We start from the raw sequence: 22,463 nt of genomic DNA, 5'->3' as shown, positions 1-22,463 counted from the left end.
CCATCCATCCAACCATCCATCCATCCATGCACCCATTCATCCATCCATCTATGCATCCATCCATTCATCCATCCATGCACTTATCCACTCATCCATGCATTCATGTATCCCTCCGTGCATCCATTCATCCATTCATTCACGCATGCATGCATCTATCCGTCCAGCTATCCATTAATAATGCATGCATTCGTTCATCCATTCATGGAGCCACCCATCCATTCATCCATTCATGAATCCTTCCATTCATGCATTTACCCATCTATCATCCATGCATCCTTTCATCCATCAATCCTTTCATGCATCCATCCATTCATCTGTGCATCGTTCATGCATGCATGCATCCAACCATCCCACATTTACTGAGGCAGCAGTAACCCAAGAGGATGGAATCCTGCTGTCATGGACCTTGCCTCTAGTGCTTAGAGTTATGTAAGAGTCAAGATAAATAAGTGAAATATAGAAGATGCCAGCTGGGGAAGGTAATGGGGAAAGTAAATAGGGTGACTGGGGTCATAGAAGACCACTCAGGATGACACCTGAGCCATGAACCTCAGGCAGTGGGGGTCTTCTTAGAGGAATGACTCTCCCTGGAGAAACGAATTAGAATCAAGAAAGGGAAAGCAGGCACTGGGCCCTCAGAAAAACTTCCTCACCTCAGAATTTGGTGTCAGATCACACTGAGCAGAGAACAGTCACACTGTCTCCAAATCCAAGGCACTGTCACGTGGGCTCTGCCACTTCCCACCACCTCCTATCCATGACTCTGAGCAGCCACTCACCCTCCCTGCATCTCCAAGTATGATGCAGAGATTAGGCCGATGGACTCTGGAGCACAGAGTGTCCCAGCACGGGTCAGGACTTGGTGGTGATGATGAGACTTTGGGTCTGAAGGATCACGGAACTCATGAAATGGGGAGTGGGCCAGGACATTCCCACCGAGCAGTGTGAGCTCAGAAATGATAATATGTAGAAATTGATTGAGGAACAGAGTTGGCAGGTGGCTGGAACAGGGTTCACAAAGAAGAGTGGGAAATAGGCTGGGTGTGGTGGCTCATGCCTGAAATCCCAGCACTTTGGGAGGCCGAGGTGGGCGGATCACCAGAGGTAAGGAGTTTGAGACCAGCCTGGCCAACGTGATGAAACCCCATCTCTACTAAAAATACAAAAATTAGCCAGGTGTGGTTGTGCACGCCTGTAGTTCCAGCTACTTGGGAGGCTGAGGCAGGAGAATCACTTGAACGCTGGAGGTGGAGGTTGCAGTGAGCCAAGATAGCACCATTGCACTCCAGCTTGGGCCACAGAGCCAGACTTCATCTAAAAAAAAAAAAAAAAAAAAGAAAGAAAGAAAGAAAAGAAAATAGAGTGGGAAGTAAGAGAGAGGTAAAGGTCGATGTCAATTATAGGGCCTTGGAGGGCTTCATAAAGGGTTTAGAGTTCTTTTTATCAGCAAAGAGAGCCAGACAGGGTGGCTAGAAAGAGCTGTTGGTCTCGGCAAGTAGGGAGAGCCATGTGGTAAGACACACCGTTAGACTCTTTTTTGAAGTGATATGGCAACATCTGCCAAGATAAAGAATATGCATATTTTCAACATATCAGCTGCACTCCTGGCAATATGTGCCATGGATACAGGAGGGCCAGTGTGCCAGCTCAGGTGTCCGAGGTGTGTGCTTCAGCAGCATTTGTAGCAAATGTCCAGAAACAAAGCCAGCGCCTCACGATCTAGAAGTGATTCAGTGAATGATGGTGCATTCACACGGTGGAGTTTCAAGCCGCCGTTAGGAAAATGAAGTCGGTCTATACCAGTTAACTTGCAGGGATTTCCTTGAGGCATCATTGAAGAAGAAAGATAAGATGCAAGGATGCATTTATAATGCGATTCTATCTTTATAAAGCAAAAATGGCAAAATACCCCCACATACATGTATTTAATTTTATATATGTCTATGTATATGTACATAGATACACGTTTGTATATAATTCTCTGAACGTGGATACAGTGTGGAAAGATGCACATGGTTGTGAACAGGTGGCAGAGAGGCAGTGGTGGAAAAGTGTGAAGCAGAGTTGAGTAGAAAAGAAGAAAACAAGGAACAAACCTTTCATTCCTAAAACCCAGAATGCATCAAGAGAATGAGATGACAGGGAGAAAGTATTTGCAGAACACACATCTGATACAGGACTGGTATCCAAAATACATAAAGAACTCTTAAAACCTAACTATAAGAAAACAACAACCCTATTAAAAATGATGTAAAGACCCTAACAGATGCTTGCTGAAGATCTGCAGATGGCAAACAAGCACATGAAAAGATGCACCAAATTGCATGTTCAAGGAAACACAAATTAAAACAACGAGATGCCCCTGTACACCTATTAGAATGGCCAAAGTCGGCCAGGTGCGGTGGCTCACACCTGTATCCCAGAACTTTGGTAACCAAGCAGGATGGATCACCTGAAGTCAGGAGTTCGAGACCAGCCTGGCCAACATGGTGAAACTCTGTCTCTACTAAAAATACAAAATTAGCCAGGCATGATCATGCACACCTGTAGTCCCAACTGCTCGGGAGGCTGAGGCAGGATTGTTGCTTGAACCTAGGAGGCGGAGGTTGCAGTGAGCCGAGATTGCACCACTGCACTCCAGCCTGGGTGACAGAATGAGACTTTGTCTCAAAAAATAAAAAATAGGCCGGGCACCGTGGCTCACGCCTATAATCCCAGCACTTTGGGAGGCTGAGGTGGGCAGGTCATGAGGCCAGGAGATCGAGACCATCCTGGCTAACACGGTGATACCCCGTCTCTACTAAAAATGCAAAAAATTAGCTGGGCGTGGTGGTGGGCACCTGTAGTCCCAGCTACTCGGGAGGCTGAGGCAGGAGAATGGCATGAACCCGGGAGCCAGAGGTTGCAGTGAGCCGAGATCGTGCCACTGCACTCCAGCCTGGGCAACAGAGCGAGACTCTGACTTTAAATAAATAAATAAATAGAATTGCCAAAGTCTGGAACACTGACAACACCAAATGCAGGCCAGGACATGGAGCAGCAGGAACTTTCATTCATTGCCGGTGGAATGCAAAATGCTACAGCCACTGTGGAGGACGGCTTGGCGGCTTTTCCTGAAATTTAACCTCCTATTACCATATCATCCAGCAGCCACACTCCTTTGTATTTACCCAAAGAGCTGAAACCTTACGTTCCACAAGAGTCCGCACGTGCGTGTTTACAGCAGCTTCATTCACAGTTGCCCGAACTTGGAAGTAACTGAGATGCCCCTCAGTGGGTGAATGGGTGAGTGGACTGTGGTGCATCCAGACCAGGGAATATTCTTTGTTGCTGAAGAAAAACAGCTATTAAGCCATGAAAAGACCTGGAGGAACCTTAACTGTATATTACTAGGTGAAGGGGCCAATCTGAAAAGGCCACACGTTGTGTGATTCCAACTCTATGACATTGTGGAAAAGGTAAAACCATGGAGACAGTAACGAGTGCAGCGGCTGCCGGGGCTGAGGGAGGGAGGGGGAAGGGAGGGGGAGGGGGAAATGCCCCCGGACACAGATTTAACTGCACCTTGATGAAGGGTTAATATGCGACCATCTGCCAGGAAGGCTCATCCGGCAGAAGGTAAGGGGCAGTCTTTGCAGCAGTTAAGCTGAGAGAAAGGAGGGAGACCCAGCGCTTTGCACAGGCCACAGAAGAGAGGCTGCCCATCCGTCCCTTCTGCTCGGGGTCCCACGTACCGGTCCCCAGCCCACGCCCCTCGGCCTTCCTGCGGTTAGCTCTGACAGGAAGACAGGGCTCTGCCCACCCTCGCTGCCAGCTGCGCACCCACGGTCGAGCTTCTGCGTATCAGCCTCTCATGACTTGGATTTGGGGACCTCCTGAGGAGTGCGAAGGCTGGTGGATGAAGCTTGAAATGCGGACCCCAGATGGAAATCCCAGTGTGGGGACCCCCCTCCACACCCCCACCTTCATCCACACTCCCTTCTCCTAAGGGGGGATCCCCCTCCACACTCCCGACCTGTGTCCACACTCCCCTCTCCTCAGTGGGGACCCCAGGACCCCGTCCACACTCCCGACCTGTGTCCACACTCCCCTCTCCTCAGGGTCTTGTTTTCTGCCCAGGGCCGTTTCCTACGGAGAGGGAACGTGTCAGGAAGCAGTGATTCCACTCATGCTCCAGGTTTTCCTGACTCACCCAGACGCTTAACATCTTTTCCTTGGCTCTTATTTGTAGCATCTAACAATGTCCAGATCACCTGTAAAACGTGCAGCCTCCCCGCTGCCTTCAGGAGGCGGCTGAGGTCCTGTCTTGGGTCACTGTGTGGTTCTCACGAGGCCTCCAGGAGCCCTTCATGTTGAAGACACCCAGAGTTTCCTCCACGAACAGAAGATGTTTGTTTCCCCACATTTTCCCTAAGTTCTTATGAAAAATTTAATCCTTAAAACTTGGCTTTTTGCTAATAAAGAAAGAACAAACTCCCTAGGTATTTTAAGAGACAGTCGAAGCTGCTTGCTTGCCAGTCTGAAATTCTTTCAACATATATACATAAAAAGAGAATTCTTCTTTGACCCAGGACCTTCTGAAGCCAGGCGGGTGTGGAAAGGTGTCCTCTGTCCTGACAGCGGCTCCTGCCCGGGCTCCTATGTCTGGAGTGCTCATGGTTCATCTGCCTGCCCTCCGCAGCTCTGTGTGCTACACGTGTCTTGAGGTGGAGAGACTTGGCATCTGCCTTCGTGTGTTCGTGCTGTATTTCCACGCACAGGTGGAAGAAGAAGAAGGGTGAGGCCGCACAGTGCTAAGATGCAGGCTCTGGGATCACAGTATCCAGACCCAACGTGCCAGGCTGCCCCTGGGGCTCTGTCCCATCTTCTCTCCTCAAACCACCCTGTGCTGGTTCCTCCCCTGGGCCTGTGAGGAGAACCCCTGGCCTAGCATTTCTGACCAACGCAGAAACCAGCGGGTGGCCAGCTCCGTCCTACCCAGTGCTCCTGACTGACCGTCAGCAGCCACCGAAACCTGTTGTTGTCCTGGCTCAGTCTCGAGGGGATCGTTGCTGAGGTGATCACTTCACATTCTCATATGATATTTAAGAGTCCTCCGCTCCCCGCCCGGCAGCCTCGTGAGTCACATTGTCACAGAGAACACGACTGCTGGGAAGTCTCCTGCTGAGCTCAGATGTCTCACTTGGATTCTTGTTAGTTCTGATTTCCAATCTTCAGAGGTGGCATTTTCGATTTTTCCTTCATACAGTGTATTCCTTCATTTGGCAAATACTTGTTGAGTACTTACCATGTGACTGGCCCCGTGGACAGACACAATAGGGAAGCAAGATGGAATTCCAGGTCCCAAGAGGGTGAAAGAATGGAGGACGGCCTGGCGATCATGACGCCATCCATGGTTAGGTCTTCTTAGCGGGGTCCGGGAACGGCTGGCTCCCTGAGCAGGAAGAATGCCAGCGTAGCCAAGACGCTGAGAGTCCAAACCCCTCCGCAGACAGCGGGAGGAGGTGGGAACTGCTTTCTCTGAGACGAGGATGAAATGCCAACATCCACGCGGATGCACTGGAGGCAGCCGGAATCTCTGCCTGCCACCTGTGGGTTTTCTTTTCTCTCTTTAAAGCACTTTTATTTTTAATTTTTGTGGGTACACAGTCGGCATATATATTTATGGGGTACATGAGATGCTTTGTTACGGGCATGCAATGCATGCCGATCACATCACGGATAATGGGGTGTCCGTCCCCTCAAGCATTTATCTTTTGTGGAACAAGCAATATAATTACACTCTTTTAGTTTTTTTAAAAGAGCTAGGGTCTTCTTCTGTTGCTCAGGCTGGTCTCAACCTCTAGGCTCAAGCAATCCTCCCACCTTGGCCTCCCAAAGTGCTGGGATTTCAGGTGTGAGCCACCATGTCCAGCCTCTTTATTTTATCTTTTTCCCCGTATTATGGGTTGAAGCTGCAAAGTGTTGGCAGTATCACGTGCTGGTCAGTGTGCGGGAAGTAACACCCCCAGGGAAACGTGGAGTCCTGCGACGGCCCTGCTGGCTTTTAGATCACGATGGGCTGCGTTTGGAATGAGTATAGTGGGGATTGCTAACCTGTGGTTTTCTCTCCTCTGACAGGGTCACCAGGAAACTTGGTACAAAAGGTAGGAGACAACTTCCAGCTGAGACCTTGTCAGGAGGAAAACGCAGGCATCGCTTCTCAGAGACCCCCCTAGAGCTCAGCAGAGTAAAATCGTCCATTAGAGTTTCTCAAATTCGCCACCTACATGAAGACACAAAATGCAAACCCTAGAGACCCCGCCAGGCCCCCATTTCCTTCTCACCCCCAAGTTCGTCCCTCCAGGACATGCAGCCAGGAAAGCCGGCGCTTGGAGCCTGGCTCACCCGCCGCGGAGCTGGGGACCTCGTGCATGTCACCGAGGCTCTCCGGGGCCGTTTCCTAATCTGTGAAATGCAGTTCTTCACTCGCAGGTCTGTTCTGAGAAGTGAATGACAGGATGCCCCGACCCCTGACAGCGTTCGGCCACTCAGCAGATACAGCGTCCTTCCTGGCTCAGGGCCTCTGTTTCTTCTGGAAGGGGCTGTGCTTCTTGCCATATCCAATGAGGCCTGTGTTGTTCTTTCCTAACACACCTGCCTCACCTCTGAACAATATCATTTTTCTGTTTTGGAACTGATGTATTTTTGGCACGAGGAAAGTGAGAATGTTTACGACCTGTGCTGAGAGCCGGCCGGCCTGGCAGCGGCTGAGGATGCTGGAGAGAGCTGCTCTCAGCTCTGCTGCCTGGAGTGAGTGGAGTGAGACTTAGAATTTGGGCGGCTTTATGCAGGTTGGAGCCCACAGAGGCTGGTTCCTCCTCCTCACCTCCATTTGACACGTGCCTGTGGCTGTCCTGAACAACTGTCCTAACTTTGTCTGTGGAGTCAGAATTCACTTCTCCAGATGACGCTCTGTTCTCAGCACGAGACTCTGGGGTGTGCTCACTGAGGTGGTTGTCCTCTGTCCTGTGGCCTATGGCTGATGCCCTTGCAGGGTATCAGTCCCTGGTGCCTGTGAGCTCCCCAGGGTTCCTGGATTCCTCAGTCCTGAATCAGAAGGGGGTAGGAAAGCCCATGCGTGTGGGTGGCCTAGGCCCCAAGCCCCGACCTCCAGGGCTGCCCGTCCTCCGTGTGAGAAGGGGCGGCTCAAGGGGGTCCCTCGGTCTCTCCTGGTCAAGGTGCCTGTGCTCCCGTGACTGCAGCCGCTCGTCACTGAGTTCTGAGCGTCCACAGGCTCAGCCCCCACCACGGACCCGAGTGTCCCTTCTCTGTGGCACCACAATTCAGAACTTTTGTTTCAGAAAGATGAGAGACTGTACGACCTAGCACTGGGCGGATACTTCAGGTTTGTGAGCCGAGCGCACAGATTGTAAGTGACACCTCAGAGGCTGCCAAACTGAGACAGATAATTAGCTACACCAGTTACTTTTGAAAATTCAACGGTATGTGATTATCACGTGTTGGATTATCACTGGATGAATACCTTATTCACATGTATAAATGGCAGTTTATCTACAAGCCGATGGTTAAGTCAAACCACAGCCCACACAACAGTTCTAGACAGGTTCTCACCGGAAGCTTCTGGGGGGCTCATTTGACAGAACTCCACGTCTCTAAGCACACATGCCTGAAGGTCCAGACCCTGTGGCTGGAGAAGCATGTGGAGCAGGGCTCCTCCCTCGCCCCGTCTGCTAAGTGCAGTGGAGTCTTTCAGCTTTTCTTTATCCTCCAGAGGGGCTTGCTTTTGCCACCATGTTGTAGTTGTTTAAAACTCATACGCACACGCACACCGTGTTGTAGTTGTTTAAAACTCATACGCACACGCACACCGTGTTGTAGTTGTTTAAAACTCATACGCACACGCACACCGTGTTGTAGTTGTTTAAAACTCATACGCACACGCACACCGTGTTGTAGTTGTTTAAAACTCATACGCACACGCACACCGTGTTGTAGTTGTTTAAAACTCATACGCACACGCACACCGTGTTGTAGTTGTTTAAAACTCATACGCACACGCACACCGTGTTGTAGTTGTTTAAAACTCATACGCACACGCACACCGTGTTGTAGTTGTTTAAAACTCATACGCACACGCACACCGTGTTGTAGTTGTTTAAAACTCATACGCACACGCACACCGTGTTGTAGTTGTTTAAAACTCATACGCACACGCACACCGTGTTGTAGTTGTTTAAAACTCATACGCACACGCACACCGTGTTGTAGTTGTTTAAAACTCATACGCACACGCACACCGTGTTGTAGTTGTTTAAAACTCATACATACACGCAGACACACCGTTGCTGAGGTAACTTGATTTCCTGGTGGAGCCAGGAACCCCCTTCCTTGTGCAGTCAGGCAGGGTTCCCATTGCTTTGGTTTGGTCGGGTGACGCTTCTGTGCCAGATGCACTCTTGGAGGTGCCTGCAGGGCCACGGGATGCTGGTCAGTGCTCTAGAGAAGAGGTGAGGCGGCGTCTGTGTGCAAGTTATGCTCAGGCCTTCAGACAGCACAGCCACGAGGAGCAAACTTCTAGGGACAGGCCACAGGTAGGCACAGCTGGGGAACGTTGCAGGCTCACTTGCAGACCCCCGCAACAAAGCCAGACACACGCAGTTTTGGGTTTCCCGTTGCATATGGAGGTTACGTTTATACTGTACTGTTGTCTGTCTATTAAGTTTGCAACAGCATTATGTCTAAAAGACAACATGCCTGTCTTTGTTGCTAAAAATGCTGATGATCATCTGAGCCCTCAGTGAGTCCTAATTTTCTTGCTGGTGGAGGGTTTTGCCTCAGTGTTGGTGGCTGCTGACTGATCAGAGTGGTGCTGCTGAAGGTTGGGGTGCCTGTGGCAATTTTAAAAAAACCAGACCACGATGAAGTATGCCACATTGGTTCATAGAAGATTTCTCTGTAGCATGCCATGCTGTTTGATGGCATTTTACCCACAGTAGAACGTTTTTCAAAGTGAGAGTCATCCTCTCAGACCTTGCTACTCCTTTATCAGCTAAATTTATGTGATATTCTAAATTGCTTATTGTCATTTCAGCAATGTTTGCAGCATCTTCACCAGGAGTAGATTCCATCTCAGGAAACCACTTTCTTTGTTAGTCATAAGAAGCAATTTCTCATCCTTAAACTTTGATCCTGAGACTGCAGCAATTCAGTCTCCTCTTCAGGCTCCACTTCTAACTACAGTTCTCTCGCTATTTCCATTCCACCTGCACCTCCTTCTTCCACTGAAGTCCTGAACCCCTCAAAGTCATCCATGAGAGCTGGAATCAACTTCTTCCAAACTCCTGTTAATGTTCATATTTTGTCTCTTCTCACGAATCACTGGTGTTTTCAATGGCATCTAGGATGGTGAATCCTTTCCAGGAGGTTTTCGACTTACTTTGCCCAGATCCATCAGAGGAATCACTGTCTCTGGCAGCTATCATCTTACAAAATGTAATTCTTAAATAATAAGACTTGAAAGTTGAAATTTCTGGCCGGGCGCGGTGGCTCAAGCCTGTAATCCCAGCACTTTGGGAGGCCGAGACGGGCGGATCATGAGGTCAGGAGATCAAGACCATCCTGGCTAACACGGTGAAACCCCGTCTCTACTAAAAAATACAAAAAACTAGCCGGGCAAGGTGGCGGGCGCCTGTAGTCCCAGCTACTCGGGAGGCTGAGGCAGGAGAATGGTCTAAACCCGGGAGGCGGAGCTTGCAGTGAGCTGAGATCCGGCCACTGCACCCCAGCCTGGGCGACAGAGCAAGACTCTGTCTCAAAAAAAAAAAAAAAAAAAAAAAAAAAAAAAAAAAAAAAGAAAGTTGAAATTTCTCCTGGATCCCTGGGCTGGAGAATGGATGAGGTGTCAGCAGGCAAGAAAACAGCATTTATCTTGTACAGCTGCATCAGAGCTCCTGGGTAATGAGCAGTAATTGTTTGAAAGAAATCTTCTTAGGTAATGAGCAGTAATATTTAGAAAGAAATCTTTTCTGAGCAGTATATCTCAACAGTGGGCTTAAAACAACAGGCCAAGTAACTTTAGCATCATTCTTAAGGGCCCGAAGGTTTTTGGCAAATGAGCACTGGCTTCATCTTTGTCACCAGCTCCACCAGCCCCTAATGAGAGTGCCAGCCTGTGCTTGGAAGCTTTGAAACCAAGCATTGGCTGCTCTTCTTCAGCTAGGAAAGTCCTAGATGGCATCTTCTTACAATAGAGGCTGTTTCGTCTACGTGGACAATCTGTTGTTTAGCGCAGTCACCTTCACTGATGATCTTAGCTGGATCTTCCAGAGAGCCTGCCACAGCTTCCCCGTCAGCACTCCTCACGGCTGCACCTGCTCTCCGTGCTCCGCAGGCGACCTTTTCCCTTAAACCCCATGAACCAGCCTCTGGGCAGGGTTCCTGATGGAGGGTGGGAGGGACACCTGCTCTTTTTGTTCATACTCCTGCTTTAAAAGATGCACATATTCTATTATTTTTAAAAATTACCATTTTTGTTTTGAAGAGATTTGAATCTCCAAACAAAATTTAAAGCAAATGCAGAGGAAAAACCAGTCAGAGGCTTATGACTCTGAGGCCGGTACTGACAGGTTCCGTTCAGGGCTCCCATGTCCTGTTCAACCAGATGACTGGAGCAAACACGAGCAGCAAGGAAACCAGGTTCTGCTTTTCAAAGTTTTCTTTATTTCTTCTTTTCAGCTGAGTCTATGGAGGAGTAGATAGTTAAAAACTTTGAAATAATGTTAGATTTACAGAAAAGTTGCAAAAAGAGTACAGAGTTCATGCACACCCTTCACCCGGCCTCCCAGAATGTTAACATCTTGCAGCACCATTGCACAATGGCCAAAACCAGGAAGTTAATATCGGTGCAACGGTATTAACAGAACGCTACACCTGTTTGAACCGCGCCATTTTTCTAGGTATCCTTTCCTGATACTGGTTCAACGTTATTAACAGAATGCAACACCTGTTTGAACTGTGCCAGTTTTTCTGGGGACCCCTTTCCTCGTCCAGGAGCCGGTCCCAGATGCTGCCTGGCGTCGTCCTGTCTCGATTCCTTGGTCTTGCCTTGTGTTTCATGACCCTGGTGCTTTGGAAAAGTACTGTTCCGGTGTTTTGCAGGTGTCTGTTTGAGTTTGTCTCATATTTTCTCATGCATAGACTAAATTAGTGTCCTTTAAAGTATCCAGCAGAGGCGACGCTGCTGCTTCCCACACCGAGCCCATGTTCCTCCGTCTGCCTGGGCCCCACGTGGGAAAGCACACAGCTCCTTTGCAGTTCAAACAAGGCATCAGTGACGCATCCCATGCATGTGTATTTCTGTGTTCTTGGAGGTGTGTTTTCCAGAAGATTCTGAGAAGTGGGATTGCTGGGTCAAAAGCAAGTGTGTGTAGTTGTATCAGGTGTTGACAAAGCCCCGGCTGAAGGGTGGTCCCAGTTCCACTTCCCCGCAGTGCTGGTCTCCTCAACTTCAGCAGGAGAAAGTGTCATCATACTTTAAAAAATATGACTGAGGACCATTTTAATGTCTTCTTGGTGAATTGTTTACCTTATTCCATGGTTCTGTTGGGGTTTTTCTGGCCCTTTGATCCTCCGTTTATAAGGATTCTTGGTATGTTGGCTATATTAGCTCTGCATCTGTGGGATGTGCTGTAACTGTTTTCTTCTGGTTTGTCAACTGCCTTTTAACTTTGTATATGGTGGTTTTTAGTGGTGTTAAACATTTTTTGTGGGCAGATTTGTAAATATTTTCTTTCATTGCCCTTGGATTTTGACCGTAGTTAGCCAGTTTCCCCGTGGTTAGAGGGATTCACCCAGGTCTTCTGGTACTTGAAAGATTTCTTTTTTCACACTGGGGTCTCTAATTGATTTGAAGTGTCTTCCCGCGTAGGGTGTGAATCTAAGTTCGTTTTCCACCCGGCTGACGTGTTGTTCCTGCACCGGTTACGAAAGAGTTGTGCTTAAGGGTGGAGGCACCACTTTGTCATTTCGGAAGTAGCGTTTTCACTTTGAATATGTTTGTTAGCACGCGCATTGCTGAAACGTACGGGACTCTACACCAAAATGTCAGTCTTACCATGTGATAATTTAAAAATTATTAAAAATCAGTTTTCAGAATGGTAGGTTTTTAAAGGACGTCAAAGCTTCCACAGGAATTTCCAGATGGCGCATGTTGGGGAATGAACCGAATTGTTGGTTGTGTGTGGTCATCTCTGCAGAGTGGCATTGTGAGCACCTGTACGTCTTATTCAAATGTTTATGTTTTTTAATTAAAAATGCATTGCGAGACCAGGTGCGGTGACTCACACCTGTAATCCCAGCACTTTGGGAGGCCGAGGCGGGCAGATCACTTGAGGTCAGGAGTTCAAGACCAACCTGACCAACATGGTGAAACCCCGTCTCTAGCAAAAATACAAACATTAGCCGGGTGTTGTGGGATGCCTGTCATCGCAGTTGCTTGGGAGGCTGAGGCATAAGAATCTCTTGAACCTGGGAGGCAGGGGTTGCAGTGAGCCAAGATTGTGCCACTGCACTCCAACCTGGACAACAGAGTGAGACCCTGTCTCAAAAACAAAACAAAACAAAACAAAAAAAAAAAAAAAAAAAGCACTGGAACTAGACATGGACGAATAAGCTAAAACCTGACTAAGGGCAGGAACCGCGACATGATTGGATCCTTGGAGACCACGTCACCATCTGCCACCAGCAGGGTTTGAGCTGAGCCATTTCACTCCCACTGTTCCTGTGCGTTTGCATAAATCCCTCCAAGCCTCTCATATGCACCACCCCGTGGCACAGAAGAAAATATGGCTGGAGTTAAGGTTTGTAGCAAGATGTGGAATCATTTTTCTGGTGTGTGAAGTCCACAGGCCCTTGTGGCTTCAGGGTGGGACTAGGTCTGGTCCTGGGACCTGCGGTTTTCTAGGTGTGATTACCTGGGCTTTTAAACATGCAGGTTCACGTTTCCATCCACAAAGAGCCCACCTGTCCTTTGCAAATTCAAAAAGGACTTTAAAAACCTGAGTAACCAGTGAAGTGTCTGCTGATTTGGGGGCAGGATGAAGAACTGAAAGCTGCCCTGGGCTCCTTCCTGGGAGAGGCACGCATTCCTGCCGGGTGGAACCCAGTGTGGACTTGCACACTTTTCTGTGTGTGTTCTCTTTCACAAATCAGCCCGAGCAATTGCAGTCATATCTTGACCCTTGAATGCCAATCAATGAACAAAAACAGCAGTTGAAAATGTGCACTCAGATGTCATCCACGTGGCAGCTGGGCTTTGAGATAAGGGGATGGCCTTCTGCGCTCTGGTTCCTGCAGCCGAGAGAAGAGGACGGCTTTCTGCACGCTGCCTGCTTTGCTCTGGGCTCCTGAGACTCTCCTTTGAGTGTTTTCACACAACCCTTGCGACTCCTTCCCGCCACGGAGGGAGATTGGTGGCGATGGGTTTTGTCTTCATTTTGCCCAGGAAGACATGGAAAAACCAAGTTAGATCAAACGGAGGAAAGCAGTCCTGCCACCTGGGTGGGCTGTGTGGCGTGGGCCAGGTGGTCCGGGCAGGCAGGGCTCCGGGCGTGTGTCTAGGGCTGTGGGCGTGTGTCTAGGGCTCCGGGTGTGTGTCCAGGGCTCCGGGTGTGTGTCTAGAGCTCCTGATGAGTCAGCCTCACACATGGTCTGCTTGGGGGCCCGGGGAAATAGAGTCAGCGCCGCACAGTCAGGCACGAGGACCCTCGAGTGTGAGTCCACGACCTTCAGAGGGGTCAGGTGGGAGGACAGAGTTTGCTTCTGAATGACTTTGACCACTGAGGTGGATAGATTGTGTTCACTTAAATGTAAAATAGTGAAATTTAAATGTTTTAAGGAAAGAAAATGTTATTTGTATTTAAAATTGATTAACAGTGAAAGATAGATAAATGGTAAATGGAACAAACATCCAACAGACATGAGAAAGAGCGAAAGATGGGGATGACGAGATGAGCCAATGAGGAGCCTGAAAAGAGAAAGGGCCAGGCAGGTGCAGAGACAGAGGACCCAGCCACGCCAGGGAGGGCAGGTACAGAGGGGCCAGGTGAGAGGGCCAGGCAGGCACAGAGACAGAGGATGCAGCCTCACCAGGGAGGGTGGGTGCAGAGACAGAGGACCCAGCCATGCCAGGGAGGGCGGGTGCAGAGACAGAGGACCCAGCCATGCCAGGGAGGGCGGGTGCAGAGACAGAGGACCCAGCCATGCCAGGGAGGGTGGGTGCAGAGACAGAGGACCCAGCCATGCCAGGGAGGGTGGGTGCAGAGACAGAGGACCCAGCCATGCCAGGGAGGGTGGGTGCAGAGACAGAGGACCCAGCCATGCCAGGGAGGGTGGGTGCAGAGACAGAGGACCCAGCCATGCCAGGGAGGGCGGGTGCAGAGACAGAGGACCCAGCCATGCCAGGGAGGGCAGGTGCAGAGGGGCCAAGCGCTGACAGGGAGGGGGTCTTTCCAGTGGCTTCCCCTTCGGAGCTTGCACTCACACTCACTTTAGTCCTTATAAGGCCCTGTGAGGCAGGCACCGTAATAATTGCTGCATAACCAGCTGGTGAGAAAATCCAAGCTCGTAATTAGTAATCGTCATGAAACAGCTTCCTTGGCTGACAGCACAGAAACCAACACAGTAGATGGGCTGGTTCCGGCTGCTGGGGGCCGGGGTCTGCAGACCTGCCCCGTGAAGCTTACGTGGCCTGCCAGACTTCACGCTCGGCAGGTCCTGTGGCCTCCTGGGGCTGTTTCTTTGAGGTAAAAAGAGGGTGGACCAGATGCAGTTGCTTCAAAGTATGTTCTGAGGGTCTCCCTGCTGGGATGGGCTGGACTAGGTCAGGGGCTTTCACCCTCCATCCGTCAGGCCAGCAAGTCTATTCTACAAACCACGATCCACATTCAGTTTTATTTGAACAAAATGTTCCATCAGCCTGAAAACTGCTGGGAAGGTCTCTAAGGCCATCTGGCTCTGAGCCTGCGATTCCAACGCTTGTTAGCGGATTTGTTTGTCTGGCTGTTGGTGTCTCTTCTTCCTGGCTTTGCTGCTCAGCCCTGGGCTTTCCAGAGCTTTCTAGGGGTCTCCTAAGAGGGCAAGCGGGTGGTACTTTCTGTATTTGAATTTTGTGTTAGAATCTGGGACATCCGATTGCTGAAATTGGATGTTAGTTGGCACAGGTGGGGGTTTCCAGGACCCACACGCCCTTGCGGAGTGCCTGCCGGAGGGAGCCGGTGGATTCAGGACGCCCTGGCGGAGTGCCTGCCGGAGGGAGCCGGTGTGTCAGCGAGATGGCTGTGCCCCTGGGCAGCTGTGTCGCAGGTTTCCTCAGTCTCTAACCCTTTGTTCTCACAGGGGATGGACTTTTGCTTCTTTTCCCAACTCCACCAAGAGGGACCGTCCCAGGACGTCCTTCCCCAGGCACCCGGCCCTGCGGCTGCCCGAGGTCTCCATCATCGTCAGTGCCGCCAGTCTGCTGTGCAGCCACCTCTTGGTTTCGAGAGCCTGAATAACTGCAGCTCATGTCTCATCGAAAGGAGCTGAAATACTGCAGCTTTTTCTTTTGGTTGTGTGCAGCGAGAATCTGGGAGCTGAACCTGTTATCTGCGTGGTCTTCAGAAATCAGGCAAACTCGGAAAATGCCAACCCCATAAATGCTGGTGGGTGACAAAGTGTCTCAGGTGTGATGCATTAAAAATCTCAGGACTTTTGCTCACTGGATTTGAAAGGTCAAGCTTCACAGGAAAATGATGAAGTCCCAAAAGACCAGAAATATATTTCAGAAGACGCCAGTTACTGCTTTAAAATGTCAAACCAACATTTCAGAAACAACTTTCGACGGCGGCAGGAATGATTATTTCCTGCCAAGAAGGTGAACGCTGGAGACCGTCGTGGTGAAAGATGGCGTCTTTTCTTGCATTAAGCTGACAACTTGGCTTCTGTCTTGTGAGGACCTCATCCTACCTGGTGGCGAGGATGTCTGATGCCCTCAGTCACTGCAATTACACTTCCCAGCCTGGCGGTCAGTCTCCTGGGGTCTGTGTGTTAACAAACCATCCACTGGGCAATCCCAGTTTTCCTTACACAGGCTTACTTTAAAAAGCCTCTGGATTTTCAGAAGAGAAGTTGCTTTCCTCCCTGATTTAGACCCGTCCTAGTGGAGGAGAAGGGCTGATCATAGGAACTTGCCATTTCCTTGACCCCATCATATCTGGGGAAAAAACAACAGAAAGGTCGTTATATTGTGCCTGTATCCGTTTTCTTAAGCTGTAGGCTCACGATGTCAAGGGCTCTGTGTGACGACTCAAGTGGTTACAGACGTGCCACCAAGTGCGTGGGTCACAGTGAATTGGCAGCGGGGTTGAGATGACCCTGTTTTACAAAATCATGGGCAGGATGAATTCTTGAGATGATCTGGGTCTTCCGTGTGATACGTGGATGCTTGGCCTTCCGGGCTAATGCAGCAATACACCTGCCTCTGCCACCTAGTTTTGGCACCTCCAGTGATGGAGAGCTCACTTCTTCTTGAGCAGCCCATTTAGTTTTGTTCAGCTCTAATTGCAAGAAACAGCTTCTGTTTTCCACACTGAAACCTGTCTCCCTGCGGTTTGTATCCACAGGTCCTAATTCTTCCTCTGGGACAAGGACAATAATAATCTCTTCCTAGTAACAACTTTTCAACATACTTGAGTAGTTAATATGGTTGCTCCTCATTCTCTCTCCTGAAAACACAGGAAGGGCTTTTCTTTCCTCTTGAAACTTCCCCAATTCCATGAATAATCCTTTGGGGGAGTGGGGTTCCTGTCCCACAGCGTTCCAGATGCCCCCCTTTGCGGGAGTGGGGTTCCTGTCCCACAGCGTTCCGGATGCCCCCCTTTGGGGGAGTGGGGTTCCTGTCCCACACCGTTCCAGATGCCCCCCTTTGGGGGAGTGGGGTTCCTGTCCCACAGCGTTCCGGATGCCCCCATTTGCGGGAGTGGGGTTCCTGTCCCACAGCGTTCCGGATGCCCCCCTTTGGGGGAGTGGGGTTCCTGTCCCACACTGTTCCGGATGCCCCCCTTTGGGGGAGTGGGGTTCCTGTCCCACACTGTTTCGGATGCCCCCCTTTGCGGGAGTGGGGTTCCTGTCCCACACTGTTCCAGATACCCGCTGATGTGGTTGTTGCAAGCGTCCTCACAGCACAAAACTGACATGTTCGAGACAGTGAGCCAGCCAGGCTCCCGGGAGGCCTCCTGCTTCCCTCGCCTGACCACACTTATGCCTTCTTGGAGACTGACTTCTCCTTTGCTTCTTACCACGAAGCTGCCTTATCCACCAGCTCAGTGATTCCTGTCTTCCAAATTTACAACTGTGTTATCCGCACTCTACACGAAAACCTTAATTAACAAAGTCTTAGATCACTTTTATATACAAACGCTGACCAAATCTCGCTGTGCCCACTACCAATGCCACAGTTTCTCACTAGATTACTGGGGTTGCACCCGACTGCCTGCTTCAGCTACTCGCTGTCCTCAGGACAGCACTGGGATGATGAGCGCCACCAGCCAGGTCACTTCACGCCCCTGCCCTGCACTGCGCAGGGGAGTGGAGGCTGCAGCCCTCGACGCCTGCTCCCGCCTGCCACCCGCTCCACTGGCCCCCAATCCCCTGCCCTGTCGCCATGCCTGGACTTGCACCCCAACACCCACGTCTCTTCCCTGGGTCCTCTTGTTTTTCTTGGTGTGCGATGGTGTCACACTCAATTATGTCTCTTACCACCCCCTATGGAGAGTGGGACCGTTGTCTGTTTGGGTCCCTGTTGTTTCTCCCGCACCCAGGACTGTGCCTAATGCACAGGAATAAAAAATATTGAATGAATAAGAAAATCCGTGTGTCAGCAAAGATGACAAAAATACTACTTATTTCTTGACTTGGTATTTAACTTTTCCTATATCTGCCCAGCAAGACAGACCTCTGTGGCTGAAAAGCTTTCTCCCTGAACACTCAGCACTCCTGGCCCAGGTCCCCCATGAAGATCTAATAACCTCATAACCTAATCCCACAAAAAGAGCAAAAGATGAGTGGAGGCTGTCAGTTCAACCGCAGTGAGAGGCAGATCAGGAAGAGGACGGAGAAGCAGACCTCTGCCGAGTCCAGATGAGTGGAATGTTCACAGTTGGTGACTAGGAAAATCTTCCTCGAGGAGAGGAGCGTTGGCCGAAATGCAGGGGAGGCGTAGGAGGGCGTTCTGGGTGTGGAGGGCACTGCGTGGAAGGCGCGGAGAAGGGGTTATGTATTAGGTGATAGAATTGCACCCAGGCTGTGAAAGACGGGCATCCACTCAGTGGAGACGGAGGAGAAACCCCAAGGTGGCTGCAGGGATGTAAAAGGTCACTTAAAGGAGAGGTGGGACCCAAGAGGGTGGATTGTTACAAATGCATGTTTAGGAAGTGGACGGAGAGGGGTTTGCTGTGAGGCTCGCTTGGCAGCTCTGCAGGAGGAGGAGGAAGGAACGGCCTAGGCCTTTGGAGTGTGTTTAGAGGCCCACAGCCAGGTCGGGGCAATCAATCCCAACAGGGCAGACGCAGAGGCTGCTGGTCGGTGCTGCTGGCTGGGCACGGAGGCGGGAAGAGCCAGGACCACACAGCAGAGGAAGGAGGTGAGGATTAACCCTGCATGGCCTGGGAGGAACCTTGGTAAGGAAGGAGCCCACTACCACTCCTGCTGCCCTCCTCCCCACCACCTTACCTAGTGCACAAGACAGGAGGAAAGAGAGAAAGCAAAAAATTGGAAAGAAACAAAAGTAAGATGAATAGCCGACAACCTCGGCACCACCACCCGGCTCTAGGAGTTAAAAAAGTAATAATAATAACATCAACCCCTGACCTAAACTACTTGTGTTAGCTGTAAATTCCAGACGTTGTATGAAAAAACATTGTAAAACTTTCTGATCTGTTAGCCGATGCATGCAGCCCGCAGTCACGTTCCCCATGCTTGCTCGATTTATCACGACCCTTTCACGTGGACCCCTTGAAGTTGTAAACCTTTAAAAGGCTTTTCTTTTTCAGGGAGCTCGGCTCTGAAGATGCAAGTCTGCCGACTGAATACACTTCTTCCTTCTTTAATTCGGTGTCTGAGAAGTTGTGTCTGCAGCTCATCCTGCTACAGTAGTCAACCACTCCCAGGGCAAGAACAATGCAGGAGAGGAAGCTCTCAGCACCCACGCTGCACCAGCTTCGCCCACACAGCTCCTGAGCCAGGAGAAGAGTCCTGAGCGGAGGAGAGAAGGCACCGTGAGTGACGTGAAAGCTGAATTACAGACGGGGCAGACACAGTGTCAGGAAGTCAAACGCAGAGTCTTCAAAGGAGGAAGCTGCCTGTGAAGTGGTTTCGAACACGGCTCCTTTTAAAAATTGTCTTGTGTCCCCCATGAGCTCTGGTATCAGTCAAAGATAAGAGGCAGAGGATCTGTAATGCAGAAGGTTGTCCTTGAAGCTCTGTTTTGAAAGGAGAGTGGCCAGAACACGCTGCCTGAGCCCGGCGTCCCCGGTTTGTCGTAATGAGCGAGATCCCTGAGCATTGTCAATCTCTTTCTCTGCCCCAAGAAACTCAAGGTTGGTTAAAATAAGAAACATCTTCAAAAACATCTCTAGCTATCTCTTTCATAATTCACTTTCTTTATCATCATAATTAAGATTTATGGTGTGTTGGGAGTGCCTCTGGCTCTGGAAATTATGCTCATTGTTCATTACTATTAGCAAGCTGTGGTGTGTTTGCTTGCATACAAAACATCACCATTGCTACTGCCCAGAAAAGAGTCTGCTGCAAAATAAAGGGAAATCTGCATTTACAGTTTCTTAGATAATGTGCTTCTGTTACTTTCGGTCTCATGCAGAAATTCAAACTGATCCATTAATGTGAATCCTGGGGCATATCCTCAATATGATATCGAAAAGATTTCTGATTAGCAGGTCACATAAGTTACGTTCGACAAGTTTTGCCGGAACTCCATCAGTACCATGACATACACTAGATCTTACCACAGGCCACATTTTACCCCCGGAACACTGCTGTTTCTCAGCAAAACGGTCAGATCTTACAGTAAATATTAGCCTTATCCTCCATAAGTGATATTGTTCAGAGGTTTATGCTTGCAATTTTATTGATGCTGCTTATTTCTTAAACAAACTTTTATTTCAAAGAGAAACTTCAGCTGAGCCCGTCTATGTGTTACCCATTTCCAAATTAGTAGAGAGTCCAAAATCATGAGGTTTATGTTCCACACAGTGAAGTTTAATGAGGAAAGGCCAAGTTCATCTGCAACACATGTGGGCGAGTGCTGGGCTCCCTGGGGTTCCAGGCACCGGCATTTCCTATCGGCCCCAGCATCGGTCACAAGCACAAGCTGGCAGCAGCCAGGGGCCTCTTTAGAGAACAGAGCCCCACGGAACTCCCTTTTACCACTGTCCTCCGAATTCACCCACATTTAAAACCACAGAGGGCTCACGGCAGAAGGTGAGGAATGGGCTGTTCCCTGCGGTTACCGTGAGGCTGCTTCTGAAAGGCACCGGCTGGGTTTTAGCAAATCCTCACCATGGCAGGATCTGCCTAATCGCCAGGAGCATTTGGAGGATGCTGCCGCTGGGGGCCCCAAGCTCTGCTGTGAGGAGGGCAACAGCCTCACCCTTCCCCAGGTCAGGGTCGAGGTCAGGGTTGGGGCTGGGGTCAGGGTCAGATTGGGATGGAAGTCGAGGTCGGGCTGGGGTCAGGGTCAGGGTTGGGGTCGGAGTTGAGGTTGGGTTGGGGATGGGTCTGGGTCAGGTCGGGTTGGGGTCAGGGTTGAGGTTGAGGTTGGGTTGGGGTCAGGGTTGATGTTAAGATCGGGTTGGGGGCCAGGCGCGGTGGCTCAAGCCTGTAATCCCAGCACTTTGGGAGGCCGAGGTGGGTGGATCACGAGGTCAGGAGATCAAGACCATCCCTGGCTAACATGGTGAAACCCCGTCTCTACTAAAAATACAAAAAACTAGCTGGGCGTGGTGGCGGCGCCTGTAGTCCCAGCTACTCGGAGGCTGAGGCAGGAGAATGGCGTGAACCCAGGAGGCGGAGCTTGCAGTGAGCCGAGATCGCGCCACTGCACCCCAGCCTGGGCGACAGAGCGAGAATCCGTCTCAAAAAAAAAAAAAAAAAAAAAAAAAAGATCGGGTTGGGGTCAAGGTTGGGGTCAAGGTCAGCATTGGATCTGGGTCAGGTCGGGTGGGGGTCAGGGTTGAGGTTGAGGTTGGGTCGGGGTCAGGATTGAGGTTGAGGTCGGCTCGGGGTCAAGGTTGGGATTGGGACTGGGTCGGGTCGGGTCAGGATCAGGGTTGAGGTTGAGGTCGGGTTGGGGTCAAGGTTGGGGTCAGGGTCGAGGTCGGGTTGGGGTCAAGGGAGCTTGTGCACTTCTATATCTTTGCATTTGCTTTTTTAGGTCCGATTTGAAATGACTTAAAACATGTTACTTTGGCATTTTAAAAGCAACAATATGGTAAAATTTCTGGAGACGAGGTCTCCAGGCTCCCCTGAGCCATTAAATCTTCTCGGCCGTGTCCCTCTTTTGGGTCTGCACAAGCCGTGGGCATGGCAGGGCCCTCGGCTGGTGTCCAGGGCACTAGCCTCAGTGGCACACCTGGTGTGGGGGGAGGAGGACACGCAGTGGCCACAGGAGATGCCCTGTCCAGGCCCTGCCCAGGCACTGCAGACCTCGGACCTACCCTGGGCCCTGGCACCACACACCCTCCTGCTCAGCACAGCCAGCTCGCTCCCCACACTCTGCTCGGATGAACGCACGGGACTCCATGGGAGACCGAGGTCAGAGTCACATCACATGTGGAAGTGTCTTGGGAAGGAGGAGCTGTGGAGGGAGGGGAGCAGCTGGGCTCCTCTGTGGCCCTGCAAGGCTGTAGAAGTCGGAGGGCGTGGGCAGGTACTGGCTTCACCGCGTGGGAGGCAGCCTTGGGGGCAGGACTTCTCCCTGGCCTGTGTCCCCGGCGTCCCCGCCCATGCCGGCCATGACAGCCTCCATGCTTTCTCCCAGCCAAATCTTCCTAACGCTGGGCTCCGGAACGGCTAATCTGGTGGATTTCCGGGCGTTTATAATTTGTGAGTTATTGTGACCGTTCCCAGGGGTGAGGGCGGCGCCTCGTTGGTAAGCTGTCCTTTGTGGCCACGCCAACCTCAGGGAACCCTCCAAGGACGCTGTGTTCCTCAAGACACCCACAGTGAAGTGATGTCCTGTGTGGACACAAAGGCGGCTGTGGGCCTGGAGAGGCCCCGTCTGCACCTCTGCCGGGAGCTTTGCGCTCGGGGGTTTGTGTTAACAGAGGCCCAGGGTCAGAGCTCATCATTTCTACACATCTCTAAATCTACGAATGCCCCCACACTCTAGAACATAATTGATTGGGGCC

General features: G+C 50.6%; 1 long non-coding RNA gene across 3 annotated transcripts in view; it reads left to right on the top strand.

Moving 5' to 3' along the window:
- Nucleotides 1–19,850, top strand: part of LOC139362661 (uncharacterized) — a 38,415-nt gene extending 18,565 nt beyond the window's left edge. For 2 of the 3 annotated variants that reach the window (XR_011621794.1, XR_011621790.1), the window contains one exon: nucleotides 6,121–8,241. This is a non-coding gene — a long non-coding RNA (uncharacterized lncRNA). Of the gene's footprint in view, nucleotides 1–6,120; nucleotides 8,242–19,088 lie in introns of those variants that run through there. The other variant, XR_011621791.1, reaches the window with a different exon arrangement.
- Nucleotides 19,851–22,463: the final 2,613 nt, after the last annotated feature.

This window comes from Macaca nemestrina, chromosome 4, assembly GCF_043159975.1.
Source record: "Macaca nemestrina isolate mMacNem1 chromosome 4, mMacNem.hap1, whole genome shotgun sequence".
NCBI classification, from domain to species: Eukaryota; Metazoa; Chordata; class Mammalia; order Primates; family Cercopithecidae; genus Macaca; species Macaca nemestrina.
The sequence above is the reverse complement of the archived record's forward strand: the minus strand, read 5'-3'. Positions and strand labels throughout refer to the sequence as shown.